Raw genomic sequence first — 12,249 nt, forward strand, 5'->3', positions numbered from 1 at the left:
TAATGCAGATTGTAATAGAATTCCTGGGTTCCTAGGGTGGTTTAGATGAGAATTGACTTATAAGTGAGAGTTCTAGGAGTAAAGTAACAGCAGTAAAATTCATCCTGGTCTTCTGCCTTGTTTTGCAAGCTATCATTGCAACATTTTGTGTCCTATTAACTTTTTGTTTTTTATTTACTTATTTATTTAGAAATATTTTTACATGTAACAATGTAAATTTAAGGTGTATAATAGTTGATTTGATACACTTATACATTGTAACATGATTGTCCTTGTAGCTCTCGTTAGCACCTCTATCACATCACACAATTATTTCTTTTTTGTGAGGAGAATAATTAAGATATGTCTGTATTAACTTAAAAAGTAGAAATTATTCTGGGAGTTGGCTGGTGGTTGGTAAGTAAATTTAAAGTTGGCCCTGAAGGATAACACTGTCCCTTCATATGGCTAATAACTTTTTTTAAGGGAACTATCTAAATTCAGTCCTAAACTTGAGAATGCTTGTATGGATTGGATTATCTACATAGACTGGTTTATTGTGTTAGAATTTTGTTATTGTCCTACTTTATTTTCTAGTTTTGGTCAAAAGAATGATTTTTGAAAATGTGTTTTGTAAATGTTCAATAAAGGTGTTTTTTTTTTTTTTTCGTCAGTATAAAGACAAGGCTGGCTATGAATGAAAGGGCCACTTGCAAATTTGGAGTGTTGATACAGTAAAAAATATTTAACACTGAACATTACCCACTGTCATTCCCATTTGAACCCATGCAGTCAGGCTTATGCCCCCCAACAATCCACCAAAACTGTTCTTGTCAAGGTCACCTGTGACCACCAAGTTGTTAAATCCAACAGCCAGTTTTCAACCTTCATCTTCCTTTACTCAGCAGCAGTACTGGACTTGGCTGGTTGCTTCCTTACCCTAACGCACATTTGTCACTTGGCTTCTAGAACACCAGACTCTGTTTTCCTCTTACCTCATCACATGTTCCTTCTTGGTCTCACTCACAGAATTTTCCTCATCTCCCTCCTGTTTTAGCTCTGGAGAGCCTCAGAGCCCACTCCTTGGGCATCTTCTCTGTCTATACCTGCTTCCATACTGTCTCCATCCACTCCTGTACTTTCCATACTGTCTGAGATGGAGAATGACAAACAGCTCCACTTCATAACCCTTCCTTGAACTCGATTCCACACCGTCTGTCTGCTAGATCTCTCCACTAGGATGTCTAATGGACTTCTCCAGTTTAGCAGGTCCAAAGTCAAATTTCTGATGCCCAATATCCCCAAGTCTGCTCTTCCTTTCAAATTCTCCCTTGTTTGTTGTTAATGCCAAAAACCATGGAGTCTTATTTGTTTCCTTTCTTTCTCTCACTCTTATCAAATCCATCAGCAACCTACCAACTTTTCCTTCAAAATATACTCAGAATCCACTCTTGGTTTTGAAACCATCATCAGCTCTTATGTGGACAATAGGCATAGCCTCCTGTTCTTCCTTCCACATAACACAAATAAAATAATTTAACTCCTCTGCTCAAAACTCTTCAATTGTTTCCCATCTTAATCTGGGCAAAACATGGGTAACTCCTTATAGTGGCCCATAGTGCTTCACATGATCTAGCCCTCTTATCGCTGTGCCCTGAACTTCTGCTGTTCTGCCCCTCCCTCCCTTCGCTCTGTTCCAGCCTCTTTGCTCTTCCTCAAGCACACCAGACACCCTCCCACTGCACAACCTTCCCCTCCATCTGTAACACTCTTTCTTAGGTATCCAACTGGCTTGTTCTTCACCTTCTTTAGGCATTGTGCACAAATGTCACATCAGGGAGGCATCCATACCAATCCTATTTTAAACCCAAACCCCCTTTCCTTGACATTCCCTTTCCCCTATCCTGCTGTGTTTTCCTCCATAGACTTAATCACCATTTGACATATATACATTTCACTTACTTATTTTATCATTTATTTCCCACCACTAGAATGGAGTCTTCACGAGGGCAGAGATTTTTGAGCGTTTTGTTTTTGTTCACTGTTGCATCCCCAATGCTTAGAAAAGTATATGGCTTACAAGAGGTGTTTTATAAATTATTTGCCAGATTTTTATTGAAATACCTGAAGTTTGATTTAATACCAGAAATTATGGCTCTTCTTTCTCTAAGTACAGTTGACCCTTGATCAACATGGGCTCGAACTACACATGTCCACTTATACACAGATTTTTTCCAATAAATACAGTACTGTAAGTGTATTTTCTCTTCCTTTTGATTTCCTTAATGACATTTTCCTTTTTCTGGCCCTCTTTATTGTAAGAATATAGCATATAATACATATACTGTACAAAATATATGTGTTGATCGTCTGTTCATCTTATCAGTACATCTTCTGGTCAACAGTAGGCCAATAGTAGTTAAATTTGGGGGGAGTCAAAAGTCATACACAGAAGTTCAATTGTGCAGGGGGTTGGTGCCCTAGCCCCCATATTGTTCGAGGGTCAACTGTAAATACATAACTTGACAATAGGTGTTAATGCAAAGGCAATTAGAACAACATGACTTAGCGGAAGGTATGAAATTTCAGTGTATTTGTACATAACTCAAAAAGGGAGAATTACTGAGTTAGAGTGTAAAAGTGTCTGAATAACACTTATACTTGAAAAATACTAAATTGTTGCATTTTTTTTTAAGTAGCCTATACATTTACCAAGATACTTATAACTTCTTCATCATTCTAATATCCAGGGAGTTAATGCCATCTGGTTAGTAAATTTTACACACAAAAAATAAATTTACCATGAATAGAAAGAAACAATAATATCGATGTCCTACAATGAATAGGGCACTATTACATTAGCTCAATATTAGGGGATAACTGGAGTGGTTCGTATTATGCCAGTTTCGCAGATGCAAAACGTGAGGTAGAAGGAGATTTAGAGGTTGCTCAGCTAGTATGAATCTGGGGTGATTGACCTGAGATTCAAATCCAGAACTCCTGACTCTAAAGTCCACGCTCTTTTCACTTTGGTCTTGTATTCAAAATGGTCTAACGCCATTAAGTGCTCAATAAAATGCCAAGTAGTCAGTAAACCAACTTAAGTGGTATATACAATAGTGCAAGTTGGAACAACAAATTTTACCTGTCGCTGAACTACAACGATCAAGTGAAGGTGAAATAATGTTAATCTGCATGTAATTATTTAACTTTCTGATCACCTGCATTTTGGCAGGCAAGACGGACTGCCACCTTTACGATAATCAGCTAATAAATCCTCATGATTGTTACACTTTTATGCAGAGCAGTAATCTGAACAAATTGGCTGCCGACAGCTGCGGTAAATTGCCAAGAATGAGTGCTGTCAGAGAACAAGTTGTTTTTATGAATGTGCAGAATAAGTAAATCCTGTGTCAAGCAATCTTATTCAGTTGGAGTTATTTGCAATCCAATATAGCAAGATTTATAACGTTATTTATTAGTGTGCAAAACGCTTGTTTATCTTTAAAGTGGCATTGATTTGGGGTACATATATTTTAGGTTGGTGAATTGCTACTGAGTTTATTTGTTGCGTTGTGATGAGGGCTTAGGCATTGGAACTGTCCATGACAGCAAAGTGCTACAGATGTAAGCTTCGCTAGAGAGCTCTAGTTCAACAAAATTTTTATTAATGATGTTTGATAAGAAAAACTTATTCCAAATGGGCAAGTTCTGGATAAAGAACAAATGCTTCCAAATTCTACAACCATAAAAAATAAATGTGTAACTCTGTATTTAATGCAGAAGGAAGGAGAATGTGGGATGTGTAAGTAGTGTGGCAAGTGGGGAAAACAGCCTTTGACTTTGGATGGTAGCCACATTAATGTTCTCTGCAGGTTGAAGGTCATTGCATTTGACCCTCTGTGGATTCTAACTTGCAATGTTTCCTATTTGTGATACTAATTCGCCAATGACTCTTTTACTTCCCATATAGAATGGAAACAATCCTCCTGCATTAGTCATTTGAAAGCACAAAGACAGCTAGTCAGAAAATTCTAAACTGAAGGGGGTTTTTTCATGAAATCATTTCACCATTTTTCTTCCTAAGGATTGAGTGAAATATTTCATTAGGGAGATCGACAATATTTAAGAAGGGAATGGAATGTGTCATTGATTCTTGTCGTGGTTTTTCATAAAATCAACCTAAGCCAAATATATTAAGATTTCAATCTGTTTTCTTTCATGGGTTACTATTCTTTTCTTCTGGAGATTTCTTGCAAAAGTTCCTACTCAATGCAGTGTTTCTTATACAGTGGGCAAAGCTTCCAAAGACAGTTTTCATGTGCTACCGTGTGCATATTAAATAGTTTACCTTCAAGACAGTGAATGAAGAATTTCACAAGTTTGTGGAAGTATGCTCTGATAAAGCAATCTCCCCAAAGATAGTCAAACAGTGAAAACTTCCGACAACAGAAAGGCAAGATTAGTATTAGCATTTTGTAATGTCAGAGGTGGTGTAAAAACTGCGTAATTGTGAAACTTGAAAACTCTTTAGTGGTTATGTATTGAAATCTTTAAAATGCAGAGATTCTAAAGAATCACGTATTATATTGATTTACAATATGAAAGTTTATAATATATTACATATTAGTTTTATGAATGGAAAAAAGTTCTCATATATTACAAAATCTCAACAGCTCTAATTTTATTGTTAGATTAGGTCAAAATTATGTAAAATATATGTTTTTTAAAATTACCCCCTGCCCAAGGAATCCTGTAGAGGTTTGTCTGCCTGTTCCGAAGGCTTTGTTTTCAAGTGTCTTGGCTAATCATGATGGCTTCATAGTATCATTAGCTAACACTTGGAAGGCACAGCACACACTCAGAAGTTTATTGTTAACGTAGGTGTACTATTGCAAATATTATACTTTGTTACTTTGGAATTGTTTTGGCTGAGTTCGTGTGAGATCAGGTTATACCACCATTGGTTCGTCAGTCAGAAGGTGGCTGACACGGGGCTCAGCTGGGAGAAGTGGTTCGTGGTTCGGCACCTTCTTGTTTATCATTCTGCTCGCTTGTGCTTGTTCAATTAGCATTATCTTCCACCCACAGTTTCTTTACTGGGATCTTTTAAAGCCAATTGTCCATTTTGTGAGGATTAGTTCAGTTAAAACTAGATTATATAATCCGTAAATCCACTTAACGAGGCATCTATGAACTGCAATTCAGTGAAAGCAAGTCAGCAAGTAAGGGGGCCGCTGCCAGCCCCTCTATGTTACACAGCTCCTACTCTTTTCCAAAATACTTGCAGGCCAGAAGTGATATATCTGGTGCAAGGACCACCTGTGTTAATGCACATATCAAATACTTAAAAAGCTTGATTCTTGTCCTATTTTTAAGTTACAAAAAAAAAAATTCAAATAGTCCTAACATTTACTTCCTGCACCCCAGGGTACTCACATGTATGTATGTGTATGTATCCAGGGTGCTAAGCACAAGACTGCTTCATCTGGGAGGAATATCATTGGTCACTGGTTCAGAAATAGCAGACAGAAAGGTAAAGGAGGAAAAAGATGGTAAGAACACTGAAATTTTACTCTTTAACTCTTAGAGAGAAATGTCACCAAATAAATGTGACCTATTTCTTTCATGTGGCTAAATAAATGCATACAGTTTTTAGAAAGCACAAAGAACTTGAGGCTTTTGTATGGAAGTCAGGAATGTTCCAGTTCTTGCCATCATTTAATTTCTCGGAGTCTCAATTTCCCCATTTGTGGAATGAGAGAAAGTAGCTCTGAAATCTTCAGTTTTGAATCTGTTTTGATTCTCTATTGATTGATTTTTTATTTAAATTCAATTAGCCAACTTATAGTACATCATTAGTTTCACACGTAGTGTTCAATAATTCATCAGTTGAGTATAACACCCAGTGCTCATCCCATCATGTGCCCTCCTTAATGCCCATCACCCAAATACCCCCATTCTCCCTCTCCCCTCCCCTATAGCAACCCTCAGTTTGTTTCCTATAGTTAAGAGTCTCTCATGGTTTTTCTCCCTCTCTGATGACTTCCCACTCAGTTTTCCCTCCCTTCCACTGTGATCCTCTGTGCTGTTTCTTATATCCCACATATGAGTGAAACCGTAGGATAATTGTCTTTCTCTGATTGACTCATTGATTGATTGATGAGTTGGGTTCAGCAGGGATAGTGAGTTTTTAAATTTTCCAGTTTTGAACCAAGTCATATGTGCTAATAAAATCACACACTATATTTAGATAGTACTTTCAACTTTTTAAAGTACTTTCTCACCTATTATGCCTGTGTTCTTACAACTCTATGCAAAGAGAAGGCATTTTTTAAAAATTTTTATTTACTTATTTATTTATTTTTGAGAGAGAAAGCAGGGTGAGGGGAAGTGGGGGAGGGAGAAGGAAAGAGAATCTCAAGCAGACTCTGAGCTGAGTGCAGAGCCTGACTGACATGGGACTGGATCTCGCAACCCTGAGCCATAAGCAAGAGTAGACACAGAACTGACTGAGCCACCCAGGCACCCCAAAAGAAGGCATTTTTTAAAAAAAATTTCCATTTGATAAATGAGGAAAGCTGATGTACAAAACTCTAAGTGGCTTGCATAATATCAGAATGCTAATGAATAAGCTTTATTAAAACTTCGTGTGCTGAGGGGCGCCTGGGTGGCACAGCGGTTAAGCATCTGCCTTCGGCTCAGGGCGTGATCCCGGTGATCCAGGATCGAGCCCCACATCAGGCTCTTCCGCTATGAGCCTGCTTCTTCCTCTCCCACTGCCCCTGCTTGTGTTCCCTCTCTCGCTGGCTGTCTCTATCTCTGTTGAATAAATAAATAAAATCTTTAAAAAAAAAAAAAAAAAAAACTTCGTGTGCTGAATCCCTGGCCACGGACTCTGAAGCCATTTGAACTTTGTTCAGAACAACATGCTAAGTCTATGGTAGTTCTGGGAAAAAGGAAATGAGAAACCAGAAGGCTTAGCAATGACCGAGTCTACAGAATCTAACAGAGCCTGCCACATAAGGCACTTAAAAAATAAGTAATGCATAAATGAGTTAATGAGTGAGTGAAAGAAGTGTTGAAAGAAATCAAATCCCTTTCTTTCTAGGAAGACAATATAAGGTGGTAGAATGAGCACATTGCACGTTAGTCCTGGCTCTGCCACTGTCAGCATGGGTAAATTTTTGGTCTCTCTTGATTTCTATATTGTCTATAAGAACTTCAGTACTTTAGAGCACCAACTATATTCCAGGTGCTGTGCTAGGCCCCTGCCACTGAGATGTCTCAGGATACCGGCAGAGAAAGACAACTGCAGGTTATTTCATCGAGAATGGGTAAAAATTTGGCAAGCAAAGATAGACACATCATCTCAGGCAAAGGGGTTGCCTTGTCCAAACACAAAGAAACAGGTCTAAGCCCTCGCATGGGTGGTGGGAGAATCACAAGCTGTCTGGAATGACTTCAGCAGTCAGTGTGAGTCTGCAAGGGACACATGAGCTGATGGTAGGTCAGGAAGGGCACCACTGCCTCGCCAAGGGGATTTCATGGGTGGTGGGAACCGAGGGGAGGAGCACAGACAGGTTTGTGTTGTAGATATCTGTTATTGAGGGGACTGAATTGTATCAATGGTTTTTGCCTTCACCAGATTCCCTAAGAACAGAGCTTGAGGCAATGATTAAGTGCTGATACTTCATTGGAAGGTACAATCCCAAGCACTGAAGGGGAGAAAGAAAGAAGGTAAAACAGGGAAGACTAGGAGGTAACACAAGGCAGTATGTTCCTGGGAGGGCCCCTGTGTTTCAGAGACGTAGCTGGTTGCTGTGCACCCTCTTGGCCACTTGTGGACAGGCTGTATGGAGACTCACACTTTGAAGCACTCTGTGAGAGGGAAGGAGGTATGAGGAGTTACCTTCCTATCTCCTATTCCATCAATCTCAATTCACCCCTCGAGAAGACACTTCTGCATTGTTTCATCTAGTTTCTTTGACCAGTGATTAGGGAGCCAGATCCCACAACCCACAGTGTGGCTTTTTATCCAAGCGTAGAAGCAGTCTTAGAAGCCAGAAACTTGGGGCTTGTGGCCATTGGGCCTAGATGCACAGTGGCAGCCAAGTGGAGCACCCGGCTTATTTTGGTAAGTGAACCTTGAGCCAGTCCTAGGTGAAAGCTGCGTGAAGACCCAAGCACAGTTAATTGGTTATGGTGCTGGGAAGAAGAACCAAGCACAGTTAATTGGTTATGGTGCTGGGAAGAAAAGCAGTCCCTTGGGAAGGCACAGACAAAGTCACAGCTGTAGCAAAGCAGGCAGCAGAGGATCCAGGAGGCTGTGGCTCCAGGAGAATCTAAGAGGATGAAAGATGTATCTACCAAACCTACAAGTGGAACATCAATATGAAACGGACGTACGAGGAGCTGTTCTTTGAACCAGAGAGAAGGGTCCACATCCACACACTATTTTTCACCCTTCTCCCCTCCATGGCAAATTTTGAGGTACCCCTTAGTGTTCCTTGGAAGACAATTTCAAATAGATTAGATTATCTGCCTTCTAGCATCAAATGAAGACTCTTGGGGGGGGGTGATACATTTGAGGAATGATATTTCATTGCCTATAAGATGAATTTGTTCTCTTAGTTGTTTGGTTTGTGGAATTGCAAAGGGAAGACGCAAACAAGGTAAACATGGATAGAGTTGTAGCAAAGTGTAATTTGGGGTTTTCAGGAATTTTAAGTTCATCTAGTTCAATTACCTCATATCACAGATGAGAAAACTGGAATTCAGGAGGGTAAGTTGTCTTGGGAAAGGTCATGCAACTAATTAGTGACAGATGGAGGGCTGAAAGCAAGGGACTCTGACTCCCGATCCTGAGCTCTTTTCCCTGTATACGTATCTGTGTATGTACTTCATGATTTGCCTCAGTACTTTTTAAATTTTGCATTTCATTTTGATAACAATTTGAATCTATTAATTTGTCTATTCTGGCCATCCAGATTACCGCCGAGGACTTTTATATCCAAACCGTAGTGCACCCTTTCTTTCTTTAGGACATAACAGTACAGGTGAGCTAAATACGGGTGAATCTGCCTGTTGGGCGGCTATACCAGATCACCGCAGACTGGCCGGTTGTAAACAACAGAAATGTATTTCTCACAGCTCTAGAGGCTGGCATGTCCACGATCAAAACACCAGCAGATTCTGTGTCTGGTTTCCTGGTTCATAGACTACTGTGTTTTCTCTGTGTCCTCAAATGGCAGAAGGGGCGAGGGATCGTCTGGGGCCTCTTTTATTAGGGCACTAATCTCATTCATGAAGGCTCCACCCTCAGGACCTAATCACCTCCTAATACCATCACACTGAACAATAGGTTTCAACATAGGAATTTCGGAGATAAACATTCAAGCCATGGCCCTGACCTCTGGGAATAAGTCCTGGATTCACTTTGCAATAGACTTTTGCAGGAGTTGCATCTTTGTACATATTTATTCAACAGCAACAAAGGAGTAGCAAAGGCCTTTTTTCTACCAAATTCCAGCAATAATTTGATTTAATGTAGTATCAGTGATGCTATAATGCTAACTTATTTCTCGAGTTAACAAGACAATTTTGTTCAATTATCAGGTGACATTTCATTTAAAATGGCATCTGAGGATTACTCCTGAGCAGAGTTTTTAAATGAATAGGAGAGCTGACTAACCCAAACTAGCAAAAAGAACCTTGGAGTTGTTAATACTCTCTTCTAATATGTTTACATAAGTAGGCATTTTCTATATTGGAGTTATTAAAGTCAAAATTCTGAAACACTAAATATAGGACAGGATCTGAAACTATCTCTACTCAAATACCCGTTTTAAAACTTTAGTTGCAGCATAATCTTCCCTATAAATTTCCAATGTCAAATTTTATTAGTTTCATAGTTTTAAAAATTTGATTTGTATATTTTTCTGATTTTATCTTCTTATAAGAGCAATAACTTACAGTCTTCTTCCATAGCTTATATAAATTTTAAAAGCATAAAAATAACATAGTTCCATACTTGAAAACTGAGGTAATTTTTTCTGTTAGAAACAAGTGCAGATTTCATCCAGTTTGAGAACCACGGCAAATAGATCCGCCTTGGTCTGGTATGCACAGTTACTTAGTGAAGACTAGCCCAGGAAAAAGCCTAGAGCTTGGAGTCCATTGTTCCAAGTTCAGGTCCTAGCTCTGCTAACAACTAATTGTATATCTTCATTAAGTCATGTCGCTTCTCTGGACTTTAGTTTTCTTATTGCTAAATTAAGGAGATTGTGAGGGCCGCAAATACCTATGCCTGTTTGAACCAGATACAGAATTAAGTGAAATAATGTAAATAATAGACAGTATTCGGGACAGTAATTAAGTCAGAGGACATTTACTCTGTCTTAAAATGTTTTTAATTCAAAACTTTTTTTAGCACTACAAGCAAAAACAACACATCCGTGGACCAGATGTGACCTGAAAGTTGCCAGTTTGCAACTCGTGGACTAAATCCTCTTTAGAGCACTTTCCCCAACTCCAGCGCATCAAGCGCAATGACTAACGTAAATGAAGAGTAGGCCAGCATCCGTAGGACCTGTGTAAATGGTAATGGCCATAGAAGGAAACCCCCCAGAAGGCTTTAGTGTATTTTAGGAGTGGCGCAGTGTCATACCAAAGAGTAAGGCGAGGACAGGGTTGGGAAATGCAGGATCCAAATGAGTGAAGGACCTTTCTTGTTCCCAACTTTATCCAACCAAAAGTACTGTGCGAATTGTAACCCATGTTTGATTCTCTAGTATCATACTCCCAGTCTAATCCAAAGATTCATTTATACTCCACAAACTACAGGCGAAACACTCTGCCAGTTACTGGAAAGAGCTGTAGAAAACCATATTGACATCTTTCCTTTTTATTAGAGAATGCATTTGATTGGTTGGTGTTCACCATTGCATCTTTCTCCTCAATTTGGTCCAAGTGTTATTGACAAGAACATAATTCCAATTAGACAAGGATTTGGTATGTTTCTTTAGCCTTCAGAGTTTAAGGAGACAGTGTGAAAGTATTTTGAAATGCATGTTGTATTCGCAGAAACAATGAAGGTGTTTGATATACGTTCTCACTTTAGGAAGATGTTTTCCAGACTTGGTCCAGACTCTGATTTCCTGCTCTCTTTCAACAATTAACATTGACACCCACGAACTTTCTGTCTCTGACCAGGGTGTTGCTTTTTCTTTTCACTTCTTGCATCTGTACTCCTCTTCCTCTCAGTTGTTTCAGTCCCAGCCATCTCCCTTGTCATTTTTAATAGGCACAGATAAAAGGAAAATGGCAGACTTTGGTTCAATTTCTAAATTTATTCACACTAAAGAGATGCTTGAACCCAACTATAAGATTCGAGGCCCTAGTCATAGAAATTTAATTTAAAAGTAAAGCAATAGACAATAAATGGAGTAAAGAATAAGAATGAACAAAAATTTAATCAGTCCCTGGTAGCTGACTCCCATGTTTATAATATGTTACCACATGTATGCTTATAGTTGACTATTTCCTGTTTTAAATGCCTTTTGTTCATACCTACCCCCTTTCTCTCAGTTTATTGTTTTTGTGATCACCTTATTATCTTTCTCTTCCAAACCAATGGACGTTTTTATGAAAAGAGTTTGCAAGGTGTTTAGCTCTGAGAGAAGAGCTTATCAAGCATGGGCTGCCATGTTATGAAACGTCTTTTAGAAAAATGCTGGCACATAACCCTTGAACTATAACATTTTTGGAAAATTTGTTTTTATTTGGATTTATGTGTGGTATTCTATGAATAAACTGTCATGGTTTTAAAAATGTAAAACGGCATCATCAAAGTACATATTCTATTCATTGCTTAATAACATTTATGAAGGAAAGAAGAACCCCATTGTTTAAAAACCTACACAAGAATTTAGATTCTCAGTGGTTTGCCTCTCCAGACAGCTCGTGGTAGTCTTTCTGTCGGCAAAGCCCTACACTAGGCCATCCAGGATTGAAAGTCCCTTCCGACTTAATGAATACGGTGACAACGGGTAGAAATGAATCAGATAAACATGTGTTTTGTATCTTACAGAAATAAGAAATTGGACACTAAAAATAATCATCGTCTAAATTTTGTGAAGAAAGTGTGCTGAATGAAAGGTGTATTCTTCCAGTGGCTCAAACAGAATTTCTATTGATTTATCTTTCACATAGCTCTGAGCAGCCTGCACTTTCACTGTTTGATGTGACCAAAAAAAAAAAAAAAAAAAA

The 12,249-nt window shown here is 38.8% G+C and overlaps 1 protein-coding gene across 11 annotated transcripts in view; it reads left to right on the forward strand.

Moving 5' to 3' along the window:
• MCTP1 (multiple C2 and transmembrane domain containing 1) overlaps window positions 1-12,249 on the forward strand; it is a 501,045-nt gene that overhangs the window by 312,812 nt on the left and 175,984 nt on the right. The window lies entirely within an intron of this gene.

The sequence above is a fragment of the Ursus americanus genome, chromosome 5 (assembly GCF_024610735.1).
Source record: "Ursus americanus isolate L20-20 chromosome 5, mUrsAme1.1.p, whole genome shotgun sequence".
Lineage (NCBI taxonomy): Eukaryota > Metazoa > Chordata > Mammalia > Carnivora > Ursidae > Ursus > Ursus americanus.